Source organism: Protopterus annectens, chromosome 7.part0 (genome assembly GCF_019279795.1).
Source record: "Protopterus annectens isolate FY-2018-M chromosome 7.part0, PAN1.0, whole genome shotgun sequence".
Lineage (NCBI taxonomy): Eukaryota > Metazoa > Chordata > Ceratodontiformes > Protopteridae > Protopterus > Protopterus annectens.
Genome location: NC_056739.1, coordinates 1,254,935,502 through 1,254,950,633, shown reverse-complemented (window position 1 = coordinate 1,254,950,633; position 15,132 = coordinate 1,254,935,502). Strand labels below are relative to the sequence as shown.

General features: G+C 36.1%; 1 protein-coding gene across 2 annotated transcripts in view; it reads left to right on the top strand.

The window, feature by feature from the left end:
• The window catches only part of LCTL (lactase like), a 499,576-nt gene that overhangs the window by 147,834 nt on the left and 336,610 nt on the right, over positions 1-15,132 (top strand). The window lies entirely within an intron of this gene.

Genomic DNA, 15,132 nt, shown 5'->3' with positions numbered 1-15,132 from the left:
TAACCTTTTCCCATACATCCTTAGCTCAACAACAGAAGCCTTTCTAATCCATAATCCTAAGTACTTCATCCTATCATGCCCCCATAAATATGGGTATTGCCGAACCAATTTGTGTGCAGGTATATCATTTTTGGTACAGCCTTTGTTTTATCTTCATTATTTTTTTTATACTGAAAAGAGTTGAAATTAAAATCCACATTTTCCACAATACTGAGATGTCATCTTATGGTTTTATTACAAAATAATATTATCTGAAAATAAAGCCAACTTTTCTTGATTACCATACCAATTATATCCTTGAATGTCTGAGTCCCTTATTTTCTTTACCAATGGCTCTAAATATAAGGAAATAACAAAGGGGAAAGAAGACACCCCTGCCTGGTTTCCTGTGTTCAGACAGAACGTATCAGAGAGGAACCCTCCCACTTTAATTCTTGCCTCCAGTCCCCATATGTCCTCCTAATTAACCATATTATTGTATCAGGGGATGCAAATACTTTGATTGCCCTACTCAAATGCTTTCTCTGCATCGATATCCACCAACAACAACAACGATATTTTCTCAGATTCTGCTTCCCTCTGGGTCATCATTGTTCTATTAATGTTGTCAAATGTTTACCTCTCCTCCACAAAACCACATTGATCCATATCTTTCAATTTTGGCAACACCTTTGACATTCTTTTAAATAGTATAGACAGTCACATAATACTCAATCACTTTTGAAAATTGAAATTAGTCTAGATGCAGTGGGGTCTGATGGGTCTTTACTATCTTTAGGTGTTACAGCACCACAGCTTTCTTCCAAGATGCTGGTGCTTCTCCTCCTTTTAAAATTCTATTAAACAAAACCTTCCATATCTGCATCAGTTCCTACTTTCCTAACTTCCAAACCTTGACAGGAATGTTATTTTATCTCACCTCCTCCTATCCTAAATGTAAATTGTTGTCTCCTCTACCTCTAACCTTGGTATACTTAAGTCTTCATCAAAAAAGAGCACAAATGGAAATTTTTATTTCCATATTTCTCTGCTTTATACAATTTTTCATAACATTTCCAAAATATCTCTAATACCTCTGCAGGATCTCCAAGTATTTTCTTGTTATAGACCCCATTAGCTTGGTGACAACCCTTTCCACTTTCTGAAGCCTGAGTCATTGTGCTGAAATTTTCTGTGCTTTGGAGTTATTGTCAAAAAAATCTCATGCATATTATCCAGAAACTCCATGATTTTCTCTTTAGTACTCTGCAGTTGTACTGCTCCACATTTTGCGAGATTCCCCTTATTCTGCAATGCTTTAACTTTTGTCAGCCCCTGTAAATAATTTATATAACTTCTTAACCATCTGTATTTTTCTTTTACTTCTGTCCTATTTTTAATCTCCATTTTCATTTTATCCCACTCACTAGCTATTAACTTCTGAAGAAATTTCTATATTCCCTAATAACTGTTGAATAATTTCCACTACCCATTCCCTAAATTCCACATCTTTTTAACAGGTAGGTGGGAAAGTGACAGTCTCATTTTTATTTCATTGCCCTGCATTTTTTCTTAGTTTTATTGGTGCATGATCTAAAATAGTTGTTGGATGTGTGTAGAAGATTTCAATGAAATGCTCATGTTCCTGTAAAATATAATTTCTGTGTAGTCTGGCCCAGTCATTGTACATTGGGTAATAATATATAAATTCTGTCATAGTTCCCACTACTGAATTCATGTCTTCCATACCAAATATATACCATCTTTTGTTATATTCCCCTTCTAGGTCTCCCAGATATATCCTGACTGTTGCAAATCAAGTTCCAGTCTTCACCTATAAGTAGTACTCACTGCTGAAAGCTTTATTTCTCCCATAATTTTGTTAAAATCCATAATAGCAGCTTTTGGTGGAATATAAATACATGCCTGCATAATTCTTCTCTCTTGCCAATAGCCCCTTGCTACCACAAATCTACCATTATATTGTTCCCTCATCTATCACTATTGGAGCTCCTTAACCAATTAGTATAATTACTCCCATTTTCCTTTGTTCCAGATATTCTGCTGAATATCTATCCTGAAATCCTTTCTTTATCAAATTCACATGATCATTCTTTCCAAATGTGTCCCCTGCAGCATTGCTATTTGCACTTTGCATTTCTTAATCTAATTCAGTACTCTTACCTTTTTGTCTATACCTGTAAGGCCATTTACATTCCAAAATAATATGGATAGCATAGCTATTATGATAAGAAGTTATTATTCCCATCTATGTTATACATGGCATCTTTTTGAATGTGTATTTCCAAATTTGGTGTTACATGCACACACAAAGGTTTGGCAAGTTGATCTTTTATATGGTTGCTTCTTGTCATCTCCATTTGAACCTATGTCATATTTTTCAAGGCTTTGTAATAAAAACCCTCAATCAGAAACCTAAATATATTTTCAGAACACCCCATAACCTATTAATTTAGAGCAAGTGCACAATACTGTGTACATCTTCAAATATGAAGTTTAACTCTCCTGATAGGAACAATTACCCAAATTGATGGCTGCACCCACAGGCATTACCTAACCTATAATTAAGGTTACACATGCTAAAGTGCATGTTACAGACTGTGCTCCCACTTACACTTACTGTCGTCTGTTCTTTTCTTATCTCTATTCCCGTCCCATATGTGAAAAACAGCTTGTATGCTTTCAGAAACCATTAACTTCTAGTCTTAAGAAAAAGTGTACTGGCTATCTTTAAATAAAATGAAATTATACACTGTTCTGTTAAATACATTGAAGTATAAAGGCTGCTAGGGAAGCTGCTATACTTTATTTTTTACTGAACTGCTTGCCCTTGTACCTTTAAATTTTGCATTTCCCCTTAGCAAACAATGCTCAAAACTCCAGAGATTAACTGCCTATATCTGTAGACAGTTCATCTCCAAGGAAACATAATAGAATGTACAATTGCCTTCAGCTGCAGATGTCTGAACTCCCATTTAACATTTGCTAAAGTAAAAAAAAAAGCTAAACATTCTCAGCACTTCTCATGGCATATATCATTTTGTCTTATTTTTCAAGCCTACTTGCTTGTAGAAAACATGTTTTTAGATTAAGCCAAGGGCATTGATTTAGACATTCACATATGCAAACATAAGAAAAGATATCTCAACTCTACACATCATCTAATCAGAGGACTATTAAACCCCTACCCCCACCCCAACAGGACAAGATTACGGCATATTCACTTTAACTTGCTTTTGTTCTGCCTTTCTTCTCTTTTTTACATTGTAATGCTTACATTTCTTAAAACTAAAAAAGCAAGTGTTTACTTTAATATCTTTATCACATACAATAACTAAAAAGGCTTACCATCACCCCCACATTTAAGATACCCCAACTACGTACTACACAAATCGGCTTTAATATACCATATGCAATTTATATCATGAAATATTTATACAAATCCTAATGAGAACAAAATTTGTTTTGCGTACAGTTACTTTTTTAAAATTTTATCATCCTTCTAAGCAAGAATGGCAAAGAGGGGTGTATACATTACTGTCCAATGACAAGTTAAAGTAAAAAAAAGTCCAGTCTTTCTCAGCCACTTTTCTTGTAAAGCCATATTTCAACTCCTGTGCTTTTTTCTGTTTCTCTAGCATTTTCCTTTCCTTTGGAACATTGGAAAAGGCTTCACTGGTAAAGTCTCTCTAGGAGTTTTGTCAGAAGAATAAGAAGCAGAGTCCCCTTCTGTTTGATGGCTCACTTTTTGTTGAATAAACTTTTGTATTTCCTCTTTAGTCTGTTCTGCATCAAAAAAAGTATTTGATCCTCCCAGAACAATATTCTGAAGACAGCTAGATACAGCAACTCAAATCTCACACCTGCTTCTCAACATTCCCTGATTGCTGGGATAAATTTGCTTCTCTTCTGCCTGGTGTACAGTAATAAATTGTTTTCCACAAACACTCTACTGTTTCAAATTTTTAATAATTTGCCCTTCTGCCAAAGTTTTGTCAGGATCAACTTTCTTTGTTGGTATGATTGTATCTTTACTAATAGAGGCCTTAGTTGCTTTCTCATGGCCAGTTTTGGAGAATACATTTGATGTGCCCTTTCAATTAATAAATGCTGTTTTGGAATATCAGTCCATTATTTATTTGTGCTTTCACAAATTTAATAGTGTATGTTCCTTCCAGTTTCTCTGGTACAGCACATAATCTCAGGTTTTCTCTGTTTGCTCTGTCTTCTAACTACCATTTTTGAAGCAGCTACTGAGAAGTCTCATACTCAGCCATCCTTTCCATCATTTCAGTCTTTGTTTTTTGCAGTTTTATCAGTTCATCTGAACAGCTAGTTAAAGCTTCTTCTATTTTTTTCAGCATTGTTTGAGTTGTTATACTCCTTCAGTGTTTCATTTATTTTAATCAGCTCTGAGTACATTTGATTTATTTTTCCTCTAAATTACTGAAATCCATCTTTTGTACCAAAGCTGGATCTTGAACTGTTTTTTGCTGAACAACCACAGGATTCTTCCCAGTCAGTGCTTTCTCTTCACCCTTTCTATTTTCTTTCAGCTTCTCTAACTTTCTTATTTGCTGGCATCCAGGCAGTGTACCTTTAATCCAGTAACTGAATTTTATCCAGGCTGGCAGAATTACTAGTTCTTATTTCTCAGTTTCTTTTCTCAAACTTTGAGAGCTGAAAGTAAGCTGTTTTTTAAACAAAAAAACATATTTATAAAATTATCATATATGACATAGGCAGTCTTATATTTGTATAAATGAAAATAAACCATACCGACACAATCTCATTTGCAAACATTATACATTACAAACCATGCTGACACAACTGTAGTGGCAAACATTATACATCACTTATAATATAGCCAGTCATTGTCAGTCAGCCATTACATAGCTCATTCAGTTCATGTCTACTTTTAAACCCTGTTCCTCCTCTACATGTATTGATCCCACGGTTCCCATTAGACTTTGATTTTCATTTTCTAGTAATTGCTTTTTTGGCAGCCATCATAATTAGATTAAGCAAGGCTTTACTATATCTAGGCAAGTCCAATTTTGTATCATAGCTCAAAAAAATAATTTCCTTAGTTACACGAATTAGCTCACCCAGCATCTCCGACAGAGTAGTCTGTAGGGAATCTAATGTCTGCCAACTCATTACACTGCCAGAAAATATTTTCCCAGTTACCACTTTCTTCCCCATCACATCTCCAATATTTGCTGTCTACCTGAGGAAAAATTCTTTGGAGTCTACTTGGCATATTAAAATACCTATGTAAACACTTCTAAGCAAATATCCTAAATCTTCTAGACTTTGTTGCATATTTGGAAGACATACATATATCCCCATTGTTTCTTTGTGAATTTCTTATCCAGTCTCTCTTCCCAATCCTTTCTAACCTCCTCTGATTGATTCATATAGTTATTTTGCAATAGTTTATATGTTATATTAATTATTCATTTCTTTATGGCAACTTCTGTTCTAGATTCTACTAAGAATGCTACCAGTCCTGGTCATTCATTTAGGACCCACCATTTCTTTCTCTTTGTCTATACTACATCAATCCTTGATAGGGAAGGCAATCTCTAGCTTGCAGTCAAAATAAAGTTCTTGGCATCTTCCCATTCTATTACCTTTCCCCCTGTAGTTATTTACTCCTGATACCTTGTCTTCTTTGCCAGTTTTCTCTGATAAATCCCAGCCCCTTCTTGCCTGTTGTCTGTATCCCTAATTGCAGTCATCCCTATTGGCAGAATCTCCTGTCTCCATTCCCATATTGACGTAGTTCTTAGAATACTTTGTACTACTTTAACAATAATCATACAGAATACTATATTTGTATTCTCCTTAAAGGTCTGCATTCAAAATCCCAGTCTCTCCTTGTTTCTTGAGCACCCCCCGTTTCATCATCATCTCTTTCCACTTTGAATTACAGTTTTCTGCTTGTGCTATGTACATGAGCCTTAACAGTGTTGCTCTGAAATACACCTCCACAGTGGGTAATCCCAATCCCCCTTGTTCTATTGGAAGAATCAACTTATACCAATTGACTCTTGCCATCTTCCCCTCCCAGATAAAATCCTTCAGCTCTTTATTAATTGCTGTCCACAACTTCTCCTCTGGTTGATAAAAATATGCCTGACTTGTGTACAAGACTAAACAGTCTAAAAATATTTTAACTGCTTGTACCTTACTATCAATATCCATACAACAGAGCTTCCATTTTCTCAGTTTTTGTATTATCTTTTGTTTAGTCTCTTCCCAAATATCTTTAGCTGCCACACCGGAATCATTTTAATCCATACTCCTAAATATTTCATTTTATCATGTCCCTATAAGTTTGGACATTGCTGAACCAATTAATTTGTGGGTATAGAATTTACTGCTATTGTCTTTGTTTTAGCCTCATTAATTTTGTATCCCAGAAAGATTTGAAATTGTCTCAGTATGTTCCAAAACACTGTAATGTCCCTTTCTGGTTTTGTCAGGTATAAAATAATGGCATCTGCAAATAGAGCCAGCTTTTCTTGACTACCATACCAATTATATCCTTGAATTTCTGAGTCTCTTGTTTTCTTTACCAGTTGCTCTAAATATAATGGTCCACACTAAATTCAAAATTCTCTTGTTCTCCTATCTTACTACTAAATGGATATGCACACCTCACTCCCCAACTTAAATTCCCCTCTAGCCATCAAACTCTCCATCCTCTCTGCAACAATTACTTCTATAATCACATCCAACAAGAGAAACCAAGAACCAAACAAGAAAAACTGATGGAGGTCCAGGGAGCATACAAGTCCAGTATAACCACACAACTAGTAGCAACCACCAAAGATGTATTTACCAAAAACAGCAGTCAAGCACTATCAACAGCACTTACAACAGATTTAGATAGCTGAAGTTTGTTTGGACAATTTGATGCTTTGCCTGATCTATGTAGGTCATTTGGATAATATGCCTGTAGTTACTTTTGAGAATCACTGTGTTTGTTGTGAAAGCCAGTGCTATAAATTTTGTGTTGACTGTACACTAGCATGTGGATACAATTCATCTTTGACTCATGAGTTCAGCTCTGACAACTTTTCAGATAGTTCTGAGTTAATTTCACCTATATTTAATGGTGCAAATATTGAAACAATTGTTATGCTATGTCTGAATTGGTACTCATGGATGTAAACAAATCAATTAATTTTGACAGTTCCATTTGTTCAACCACCACTGGTGGGGTTCTCAACATTATGGAAGCCTGTTCACTAGTTAATTCCCCTTTGAGGGAAATGAACAGTGGATTTGAAAATGGGAAATTTTTACATGATACCACTTATGCAATGACCAATTTACTTTGTGAAGTTGAAGTTGATGCTAGTGACTTTTGCATTTCTAGTAGTTAGTTCTTCAGATGTAGTGCAGTTGACACAGACTTTGAGACGAATTTTGGAGCATTGCAAAAGGATGTTGTGAATATGGGGGATTCAGGCATTAAGTTAGTGAGGCACAGCTAGATGACTGTCCTGAATCCTTGAATAACTCAACTGCAAAATATTGCTCACTTTGACTCTGTTAATATGGTTGTTATCGAACCTGTTTCACATGTATCCACATCTATTGGGTCTAGTTCTAGCTTGTTTTCTGATGTTGAAAATATGGTTACCACTAATAATTTTGGGAGGTACCAGTTGGTATTCAAAATATGGATAATAATTTTTCTGTGTATACCTTTTCAAGTTTCAACATTATAACTGAACATGCCAATGTGTTAAGCAAAGGGGCCAGCTAAGGAGTCCAATTTGGTTGAGGATTTAATTGATTTAAAATGGTGTATACGTAAGCCTAATTTTGCACTCTGGTTCAAACCTGACTCCCTGAACCCTGGCACAAACCCAAATAAATCTCTCAAAAAGGCTAGTTCATTCAACCCACCCTTAAATAGCTGGTTATCTGTCTTTGAAAAAATGTGTGAATTAGAAATTCGGAAATCCTTTTCTAAAAAAACAGATAGAGACTACAACTTATCTAATGAGGAGGCATTGTTGTTCAAAGAATTATGTAGTAAGAAGAGTATTAGGATAGTGAAACTGGACAAGGGGGGGGATAGTTGCGATGGACGTCAATGATTATAATAATCATATGCATGAGTTGCTTTTCATCGAGACTTATGTCCAGATATCTAAGAATGAGCTCAATATTACCTATTCAAACATTTATATCTGTCTTTATGACATGGTTATGCAGGGGAAAGTTAACAGTGACACCTATGTTTATTTACTCAACCAGCATCCAGTGGTAGCGGGCATCTTTGGGATACCCAAAATCCATAAAGATCTCCAAAATCCACCTTTGAGACTCATAGTTGTTGTGGGTAGAAGCAAGACTTTCTACATTGCCAAATATGTGGACAGCCTGTTAAAACCTTCAGTCACTGAAGTTCCACATACTTGTAAGGATTCTTGGGATTTTGACCAGGCTAGTGAAGCTCAGATTCTTGGGTGATTTTATTTTGAGAAGTCCAAAAATGAAATCCAGCACAAAGGAAAGATGGAAATTTTGAAAATTTATTGTGGCAAGCTCCATAAATAAAATATCTACATCAAACCGGTTTCGGCTGAAAGTTCAAGCCTTCTTCAGTGCAAAAAGTATATACATTAGAGCAAGCCCTAATACCTGCTTATATATATGTACATAACTTAGCCAAAAAGGCTTAACACCTTAATTAGAGTGTTTAGTCATTATTCAGACAATAAACAAACAATCCAAGTCTGGAATTAGCTTAACTCATTCAGGCCTGGTCTAAATAAAGCACCTAACCTGATTATCCAAGAGGATTCCTTATTATTTAATATATTATGCCAACCAGCTTTGAATGTCCTATTCATTTGTATTTTATCAATGATGGTAAATGTAAATTTAGCAGTTTTAACTTTTTCCAGCTCTTACCTCCATTTCGGTAGTTGACATCCACAATTTCAAAAGAGGGTTGTGGTCAAGGGGCAGTTGGTTATACTTGCTTTTATGATTTCTGATGATGCCATTTTCACTGTTGAAACAGACAAATTGATTGGCATGTTCAGAAAAAGAGGTTACCCCAGTGAGTTATTGGACAGTATTAAGGAAGTAGTCCAGGGTAAGAGGAGGAATGTTTTTTATAAACTGCTACTATCTATTCCTGGTGGTTGAACTGCTGACCATTTGGCTGGTAATAGCTTGCCCAAAGAAACACAACCATCAGTTGTCCCTTTCCAATGTTCACTAATAGTCACCTTTTCTGTTAACATCTATGATATAGTGGACACAGTGCGTAATTATGGCCAATTGTGATGAGTATCAATTAAGGCAGAGAATTGTTTGGGGTCAAGCCAAAGTTTGTGTTCAGAAAGAGCAAATCTTTTAAGAACCTTTTAGAAATGAAACATGACATGAATTGTTCAAGTAGACCTATGGGCATGTACAAATGCAATCATTGCAATTATTGTCAGCATATTTTATTGTGTGACTCATTTTTCATCAAGAATAGGAAATTTAAGGTAAAAAACACTTCAACTGTGTATCCAAGGAGGTGGTATATGGAGCTCTTTGTCAATGTTGAAAGGCATTCTACACTGGAAAGACTAGTCGTAAGCTGAAAGAAAGAATTTATGAACACTTGAATGATATCAAGAAATGGAAGACCACCAATGCCTTGTATAGGCATATTTCAGCTTTTCCTGACCACCACTTCAAGTTTGTAGTGTTGGACTATATGGAATGGGATGCAAGGGGTTTTAGCACAGAAGAACACCTCAACAGAAAGAAATTAATCTGGATTTTGATGTGTGATGCCCTTACTCCCCCTGGGCTTAATGACTGCTGTTCCAGGGTTTATATTATAACATCGAAGTAGTAAAACATTGAATGTTATAATATCGACCCCAAAACAGTGAATGCTGAAAATAGCGAAGCTGCAGAACATCGAATTCTTTCCCAGGGAAAGAATTCGGTGGGCTGTTTCTGCCGCTTTGCTATTTTCTTCACTGTGGTGCGAAGGTTACAGACTGGGTTAAGGTAAGTGTGCGAACAGACTGGGTTAAGGTGAGTGTGGGAATGGGATAGTTAGGGACCTTAGGGTTAGGGAGCGGGTAAGGTGAATGTGCGATAGGTAGGGACCTTAGGGTTAGGGAGCGGGTAAGATGAGTGTGTGATAGGTAGGGACCTTAGGTTTAGGGTTTGGGTTAAAATAAGTGGATAGATAGTAGTGTATGTACAGTTTAGTGTAGGGTTAGAAGTAGGATTTTAAGTGTATATGTGTGGATTACTTTTTTTGGTGTGCTTGTGTTAAGTGTGTGGTTCTTGGAGCAGTGATTTTTTTCCGAGGGAAAAAATTTGCTGTTCTGAGCTTTCGATTATATCACATTTAGACATTCCAAGTTCGAGCTTATGGTGTTCGATATTTTGGGATTTTGATTATGTGATATACACCCGCTGTTCCATTACCCCAATCCTAAAACTGAAAAGTATGGAGGGGTAATTCATCAGTCATAATTTGTTGTATATACATTGTTGCAACATGTTTGGCACTGTTTTTCACTCATATACACTATTTCAAACTATCATTACATTTTCAAGTTTTTAATTCATTAATTAATTTTTAAGTATTATTTGTATTGGTTGGTTTTAACCACCTGACTACAGGATGTTCCTTTATATTGTATGGTTTATGTGATTACTGCAGTTCTGATGAAGTCTTGATCTAAGACAAAAGCGCTTGACTGCTGTTTTTGCTCAATAAATCTTTAGTGGTTGCTACTAGCTGTGTGGTTATACTTGACTTGTGTGCTCCCTGGACCTCCATCAGTTTTTCTTGTTTACTTCTATAATCACCCCTCTACACCCTAATGCAACAAGCCACCTATTAAAAATATATATATATATATATATAAATAAATAAATAAATAAATATATATATATATATATATATATATATATATATATACATTTTTATTAACTCACTTATGTTTCTGTATCAAAGATGTCATGTTATTGTAATCTATTATGTATTTCTCTGAATTTATTGTATGTTACCACATTATTGTATGTTGTCACATTATCTTGTTGTACACTGTCAATTTTTTGTTATTTGCATATTCAGTTTCTCTATAACTGTTCATTGGAGCTTTTCTCCCCAGGCCTCCACTGAAAATGGGCTCTTTATGGCCTAGTGGACTTCCCCAGTTATCAAATTGAAATAAATAATAAAATAAATAAATAAATAGTACAAATAACAAAGGGAAGAGAGAACATCTCTGCCTGGTTCCTCTGCCCAAACAGAGATTATCAGAGAGGACCCCACCCACTTTAATTTTCACCTCCAAATGTAAATGCTTCCTTTGCCCTGCTCATAAAGTCCTAGCTTACTCTGTCAAATGCTTTCTCTGCATCAAGACCCACCAACAGCAGTGGTATTTTCTTGCATTCTGCTTCCCTCTTGATCATTAGTGTTCTGTTAATGTTGTCAAATGTTTGCTCCCTCCACAAAACCACATTGATCCATATCTATTAATTTTAGCATTACTTTTGCCTTTCTTTAGCCATTATAGACATAAACACTTTATAAATCATGGTTTAGTATTGAAATGGGCCAGTATGAAGCTGGATCTGATGGATGTTTCCCATCTTTAGGTATTACAGGTACCAATGCTTTCTTGCAGGATGTTTGTACTTCTCTTAAAATACTGTTAAACAAAACATTCCAGATCTTCATCAGTTTTTCATTTCTAGCTTCCAAACTTCCACAGGAATACCAACTATTCTGGGGACTTTACTGTAGATTGGTTATGCATCACCATTTTTATATCATCTTCTCTTATCCTGTTAGTAATTGACCATCCTCTACCTCTAACCTTGGCATATTTAATTTTTCCATAAGCTGAAATTAAGCTGTTGATCAGTGTACAGCCATATGGGAATTGAACCAGTGAATAATCTTTGCAGAATTATACTAGTCTGTTTCACAGTTCAATTAGTACTCTAAAGTAAAACCTGACTGTTATTTCAGTAGTACTTTTGAGTATCAACTTTCGCAATCCAGTCACCTATGATGAATGCAACTTGGTATTTCCAAATGTTGCTGCAGGTCCTCATAAGAGCTGGTCATCTTCCTTCTCTTCTTCATCTATAACTTGAGCATAAGTTTGTTCTCACTATCATGTTGAATGGCTTACCTTTTTGTGTAATTGAGATGTTCTATTACTTTGAGGGTTGCAATCAAGCACTGTTTAGCACCCTTTTAACTATAGGGACCACAGCATTTGTTCTACGATAGTCTTCATAATAGAAGATTTGGTGGTTATCCAATGTAAAATGACACATTACAGATCATATTAGTTCATTAACTCTCAAGATGTCAAGGTTTATTCTTTGCATCTCAACCCATCCTTAACCACCTCAGGTTTACCTTGGTTAATTTCTTTTACATTCCAAGTATCAGTGGTGTATAGTTCTTTGCAGCATTGGACTTTCCTTTCATCTTTGAGCAGCTCAGCAGATGGACATCCTCCCATCTTTAACTGGTTTATATCAAACTCTAGCATTATCCGTACTTCTCCTTTGCTTTTCCATAGTTGTATGCCAGGCACCTTCAGAACTGTGGAGCACATCTTCCGGTGTCATTTGACATGTCTCTGGTTTTCTTGGCAAAAATTATGGAGTGGCTTGCCATTACCTTCACCAGTGCATTATCTTTTGTCTGATCTCTTTGTTGCATGACCTATCATCTTAGGTGTTCCCATACTCTATAGCTCATAGATTCATTGAGATGCACAAGTCATTCATGTAGGTAACAGTGTAGAAAAATGCTGCTTTTTATAAGAGACAGGTGAATTTAACAAGGCCATGTTTACTGCTAAAGTTGCATTAGCAGCATATGACTTCTAAGTGTGAAGCTAAAATAGCACCTAGTATTACTTTATAAGTGCCCCAGGCCAAAACACATCACAGCACCCATAAATCCTTATCTCAACCTAATTTCTAGGCATGACTGCACTACTCACTGATCCCCACTTGATCCTTTGCAGTCATCCCCTGTTATAAAGCAGCTTCAGGGGAGAGATTTCACATGTCCTAAAATAGGAAGCTTTATGGTTCTGCCCTGATTTTATGGCTGAGGAGTAAAGAGACAGTACACTGGGTAATTAAAGTTTGTCATTTCAAAGATCTACAAGTCAAGCTGGTCACCAAAGGGATCTGGAAAGAAATGGCCAACAATAGGCTCAATTACAGACCTTAATATATGCAGCTCAGCTGTTGTAGCCTACATAATGTCAGGTGTTCACTTTCACCACACTCTTATACTTCCACTCCCAGCAGCATAGTCAATCCAAATGACATCTCATCTCACTCCTGATACTTACATGCCTAATTTTCCAAATCTGCCATTAAACTCCAGACACACTTTTCCCCCTAGACAATATTGCCTTAACCCTTCTCACTTCTAATGTAAATATGTTCTGCTTTATGTGCATTTTGTTTGCACCACAGCACCTTTGTTCTCGCTATTTGGCAAGTAATGTATGTGTTATATACTACCTCATTTTTCCTTCCACTGTATGACTCCCAGAACTACAAACAATACTCTAGATGTGGGGGTTACCAGTGGCCTATATAATGGAATTATACATTTAGCATCTCTAGGACCTCTCATTGCATGGAGCTGCACAGCACTGTATATACCTCTCAAACTCTTAGTGCAAGAAATCTGGACAAAGCATAAAATTATGGGGGACAAAGGCCCAAAAATAGGGATATATTTTAAATATTATCAACTTTGAAAGTTTCTAGAATAATAAGATTTGTGTTAGCATGCATTTTTCTGAAGGATATGAAGTCTGAAATTCTGGTTCAATCCTCTGTGATTTGCCAGAAAACCACAATTTATGAGGAACAGGCCGAAAATATGAGGCAAAAATCTGAACAGTTGAAAGGTATGGCATTGTACTGTCTTTAAACTTTTCTCTTTCAAATTTCAGAGTCTAATTCAGCTTGGAATGTCTGTTACTTCCAGATCCAAATTCACTCTTGTGTCTTGATTTGGATCAACTCAGCACTAACATTTCTTTCACTGCATGCAATACCTTGCCTTGTTTTACAGTATATTCAAGTAGCCATCTGTGTGCCTACAACACAAATTGCATCAAGACGCTTTGGATACCACCCAACATTTGACTAACACTTCAGTCTTCATGTTAGTGTACAAACTGATGTTGTACTCCTGGCCCTGTGTGACAACTTACAGAAATACATTAAATTACAGCTCACAGCTCTGAAGCCTGTAGCAATCCAGTGTCATCTGACTTTTTTTTTTGATGGAAGTTCCCTTTAGACAATAATCCTCTGATTCAAATGAGAGAACCACTTTGCAATGCACTGCACAGTTATGCGTTTACACTGATATATTTTATTTTTTCCATCAGTGCCCTAGGAGGTAAACTGTCAAGGCCTTGATGGTATTCAGACAAAGCATATACACTGGGTTCTCACTGCCCATTGTATTGTTATCCCAGTCACACTACTTGCACAAAACAGCAACACCTCTGCTATGTGGGGACATGCTATTTAACATCAGTTAAAGAATTAGCATTTAGAAAATACACTACTGCCATCATGAATGGTTTCCATAATAAATAAAAAGGAGACAGTCTTGTACTTACCTGGCTCCTTCTTAAATTTATCTGGGTAAAAGACAACCACCACCGTCAGTCTCTTGTCTTGTGTTACTAATCAACCTTTAAAGGCAATATGCATAAATTCATGAGCCATAAAAAGGAAACCCAGAATTCTGTGTATTTTCAATACTTTAGTCAGCATCAGTCTCCAAATTTGCTTCTAAAAGGCTGAAACAGTCCCTCACAGCACACACATTTTTGGGTCTCTTCATGTTATGAAAGATATACTTGTTCGTCCCAGTTTACTGCATATGGTCTTACTTCTCCAGGTATACGGCCTCTGTGTATTTAATTAAGCATGGTACAACAATGTGTATTTTTGTAAAGGGTGCCCCCTTTCACTGAATTTCTGTAACCTTTTTGGTAGTATATTTACATATTTGGAAAGGAAGGGCAGATTAGGGAAAACAGTTTAACGATTCACTGTTGCAGT